Raw genomic sequence first — 4,918 nt, 5'->3', positions numbered from 1 at the left:
GTTCCCACCCACACATGTGTGCCCGCCAACCTCTGCAGAGTAAGAAGGGTTATAGTAAATATTTACCCCCGCTCCTGGGGGAGTTGAAAATACGGATTCGATCAAATACTCATTTACTCTCCGCTCACCCTCCCTCCGCACCCCCTTGGCCTTCTGGCAGATAAATGATGTTATTTGAAGGTATTCTTGAAATTTCTGACGGAGACTGTTTCTTAAGTGCTTTTAGAGCCAGCCTATACTTTGTAATACTTGTCATATTCTGGCGAGTAAACTCCTGGCCTTTAAAAGCCGGAACCTTACTCTGTTTCCTGAATCCGAGGGACTAGGTCATTAACTGTGAATTTCAAATGAAGCAGCCTTACAGTATATATCACAGAAATATGTTTATGAGAGACAGCAAATACCAAGGAATCCACGGAGCAGAGAAAAACCGAAGACCCAGAGAGAGATCAGCTGATCCGGGGAGCAGACTTTTTTCTTCTCTTTTTCAGGTTTTTGTGGCTGATTTGGCCAAGTCCGGGTCTCTTGTTTCAGGTTCCTAATGGAAACATCTTTCTGGTTCCATTCAGCTCCCACCCCAATGCAGAACCCTACTGGCTGAGGCCCCTGGAGATCGTGGCAGTAGAAATGCCACTGTCTGGAGGTTAATTCTTTGAGCTCAGATATGGATGGGGAATTGGGTTTGCCTGGGTTGGGGAAATGGGAGAGATTGGGGAAGCCCAGTTGAGGCTGGGTGAGCTGCTTGGACTGTCCATGATATGTGTCAGCTTGGCTAGGCCATGGTACCCAATTATTTAATCAAACGCTAATCTAGGTATGGCTCTGAAGGGATTTTGTAGATGTGTAGGTGGCTGCCTTTTGAGTAAAGTAGATTATCTTTGATAGGGTGAGTGGTCCTCATCCAGTCAATTGAAGGGCTTAGGAGCAAAAACTGAGGTTTCCCGGAGAAGAAATTCGGTCTCAACACTGTTGTGTCAACTGATGCCTGGGTTCCAGTGCTTGACTTACAGATTTTGGACTTGCTGGCTTTGTGTGAGCCAATTCCTTTAAATAAATACACCTACCCATCCATCTACCCATTTGTCCTTCCATCGCTCCATCCATCTTATTGGTTCTGTCTCTCTGGAGAATCTTGATTTATGTAGCTGGTTTCAGGCAATAATTTTTGGACCCTTTCCCCTCATCATTTCTGAATAGTCTTCATGTGCTGCCATCTTGAATAGGCAAGAAAGCCCCATGTAAGTGCTTTGAACAAAATGTGGCACACGGGCATGCCTAGTGAGCAGCAGCTCGTTCCCTCCCCACCACTTTCTCTCTCTTCCTTCTTTTTCCCCCCCGCTCCTTTCCTTCCTTCCTTCCTTCCTTTGTTTTTCCTTTTTTCTTTTTTGGGGCCACACATGGGGCATAGGGAAGTTCCCAGTCTAAGGGTCGAATCAGAGCTGCACCTGCCAGCCTACACCACAGCCAGAGCAATGTGGGATCCAAGCTGCATCTGTGACCTAAGCTGCATCTTGCAGCAATGCTGGATCCCTAATCCACCGAGCGAGGCCAGGGATCGAACCCGCCTGCTCATGGATACTAGTCAGTTTCTTAACCCACTGAGCCGTAATGGAAAATCCCCCTTTGTTTTTTGAGCCAGCCTTAAAAGAAGATAATAACTAATACAAAATAACTGGTGACTGTAACAAAAAAAAAAGCAGACTCACAGGTATTGAGAACAACCCAGTGGTTACCAGTGGGAGAGGGAAGGAGGGTGGAGGAACCTAGGGGTGGGGAGTAAGAGGCATAAACTATTAGATATAAAATAAGCTACAAGGATATAGCCAACACGGGGAATATAGCCAATATTTTATTTTATTTTTTTAAATTAAAGTATAGTTGATTTACATTGCTATGCCAATTTCTGCTTTACAGCGAAGTGACTAAGTTGTACATAAATATACATTTAAAAAAATTATTTTCCATTACGATCTATCCTAGGAGATTGGATATAGTTCCCTGTGCTATATATGGTAGGACCTTATTGTTTATCCATTCTAAATATAATAATTTGTACCTATTAAATTCAAACTCCCAGTTCACCCCACTCCCTCCCCTCTCTGCCTTGGCAACTACAAGTCCGTTCTCTATGTCTGCAAGTCTGTTTCTGTTTTGTAGATAGGTTCATTTGTGCTCTATTTTAGATTCCACATATAAGTGATATAACATGGGATTTGTCTTCATCTTTCTGACTTAGTAGGATAATCTCTGCTTGCATCCATGTTGCTGTAAATGGCATTATTTTGTTCTTTTTTATGGTTGAGTAGTATTCCATTGCGTATATGTGCCACATCTTCTTAATCCATTCATCTGTTGATGGACATTTGGGTTGTCTTGCCTATTGTTAAATAGTGCTGCTGTGAACAGAGGGGTACGTGTATCTTTTTGAATTATAGTTTTGTCTGGATATATGCCCAGAAGTAGGATTGCTGGATCATATGGTAGTTCTATTTTTAGTTTTCTGAGGAACCTCTGTAATGATTGTAAATGGAATATAACTTTTAAAAATTGTGAATCACTATATTATACACTTTATAACCTATAATACAATATATCAACTGTACTTCACTTTAAAAAAAGAAGATAATAACCAATCAGTTTTTATCTATCATTCACCCACCCCCCCATCCACACACCCACCCATGTCTATCTACCTACACATTTTAAAAGGAATTCGAGAATAATATACAGTCATAAGACCTTACTTTTGAAGGGCCTTTTGTGATGTTCAGGTTCTTCATTTTACCGATGGAAAAACCGTGAAGATCTGAGAGGAAGTGACGTGCCAAGAGTAACACACACAGTGTGGGCACTGGACCTCCAGGTCTGGGGACTGGACCTCCAGGTCTCCGGGCTCCCACCGCCTCTTTTGTGGCTCTGATTGCATTTAATCACAGCAAGGCTGGTGAGCTTGGGGGTGGGGCAGAGGGTCTATGCAGGGGGTGCTCTGCCCCCTGCTATCCTCACCCCCTCCTCCTATTTCAGCCCTTGCCATGCTCTCTGGAGTAGGTGAGCTCGCTGTTAGGTAACAGCTCTCTAGTGGGCTGTTTCTAGAGCATCCCATTAAGAAGAGGTACCTGCTGTTGGATATGTACCTCATCACGCACAGCACTTGACACCCCAGGGAAGTCAAGATCAGGAGGCCTGATGGAGTTCCCATTGTGGCTCAGCAGTTAACAAACCCAACTAGCATCCATGAGGATATGGGTTTGATCCTTTGCCTCGATCAGTGGGTTAAGGATCAGTGTTGCCGTGAGATGTTATGTAAGTCTCAGACGCAGCTTGAATCCCGAGTTGCTGTGGCTCTGGCGTAGGCCGGCAGCTATAGCTCCGATTTGACCTCTGGCCTGGGAACCTCCATATGCCACCGGTGTGGCCCTAAAAAGACAGGAAAAAAAAAAAAAAAAAGATCAGGAGGCCAGAGATCAGAGTTACGAAAGTGGTGCTGCTGGGAGACCTCACTGTGTGTCTTTCTTTTCAGACTGCCACTCCTGGGCTGGCAGCCGCTTGTGCTCCTGGGAGCTTGAGGGTCTGGGCCCTCCGGCCAGCCGTGACCTTGACACTCTCTGATTCCATTTCCTACCTGTCCCAAGCACACCAGGACAGACCCTGCCTTCCTCGGGTTGCGCGGTGCACCGCAAAGGGCCGTGTACTTGGGCCGCCCAGGGATTGAGTCCTCTTCCAGGGCACAGCAGTGCCTACCAGCTACTGTCCTGTCTTGCCTCCCCCTCCTTCCTCATCTCCGAGGGGCGGAGGGGTGGAATGTGCCCGAAGAGAGCCACTCGGGGACCAGGGCTGGGCTGAGTGCCGTGGGCGGCCGGCGGGAGTTTTGATCTTTCCTCTTTGATGTGGAGGCTGGAGGATCAGGCAAGGATCCTGCTCTGTGGGGCCAGGATAGGGCCTGAGACAGTCGCGCTTTTGTCAACCTTACCCTAGGGCCTCCGCCCACAGAACCTGTCAGCTCAGAACGGCCTCTTGGGAGAAGAGCAGCCTTGAGGGGAAGGGAACAATGAGCTGGTCCCCAGGATGGAGCAGGGGCTGGGCTGTGGCGGGTGTGGTGTGATTTGGGAAGCCAAGTCTGGAGCCCTGTGAGTGCTTGAGAAGGGAAGTGACTTCTGGGCTGGGAGCCTCTGGAATGTGTGGGCAGGGCGTTGCCTCCTGTGGCTGCTTGGTGGAGTCCCCACCTACTTCTCTCATCCTGTGCCCCCTGGTCTTTTGCTCCCCACTCCAGCCCACACTGGCCATGCTACATCCTGCCTCAGGGCCTTTGCACATGCAGAACCCTGGCCTGAGATTAAAAGTTTCAAATATGCCGAAGATGACAGAACATAATAAAGCAGATAAACTGGGTACCCATCTCTGAACAGATATTAACACATTTGTCACTTTTAGTGTTTGCTTCAGAACACTCTTTTTTTAAATCGTGGGTAAGTATGTTTACCTTGTTGAGCAATGCATCTCCAGAACTTTTTCACCTTACAAAATTGAAACCCTCTCCCCACGAAACACTCAAGAACATGGAACATTTCACGTTTTTGTGTGTCATCCTTGCACAGGGGCCAGGCTCATCTCCTCTATGTCATTCTAGTTTAGTCTGTGTGGATGAAAACACTCATGGAACACTCATTTTTTTTAACTGTTTGTATTCAAAATTCAAAAGGTAGGAAAAGGTGGGCCATGGCCTCCTTCTTCTGTCCTCCCAGCACCTAGTTCCTCTCAGAGGGGCCTATGATGTAACTGGTTTCTAGAATACATTTTCTGAGGTATTCTGTGCATGTGCAAACATGCACATGTATGTATTATGTGTATATGTTACATGTAGACATTACACATTACGGCGTTATATATTACACATGCATAAATATGTGTATGTGATAGC

The 4,918-nt window shown here is 46.4% G+C and overlaps 1 pseudogene; it reads right to left on the bottom strand.

Annotated features, from left to right (window-relative positions):
- Positions 1 to 4,550: 4,550 nt before the first annotated feature.
- Positions 4,551 to 4,651, bottom strand: LOC125134751 (uncharacterized; annotated as a pseudogene).
- Positions 4,652 to 4,918: the final 267 nt, after the last annotated feature.

The sequence above is a fragment of the Phacochoerus africanus genome, chromosome 8 (assembly GCF_016906955.1).
Source record: "Phacochoerus africanus isolate WHEZ1 chromosome 8, ROS_Pafr_v1, whole genome shotgun sequence".
NCBI classification, from domain to species: Eukaryota; Metazoa; Chordata; class Mammalia; order Artiodactyla; family Suidae; genus Phacochoerus; species Phacochoerus africanus.
This window is presented reverse-complemented; position numbering and strand designations above follow the sequence as displayed.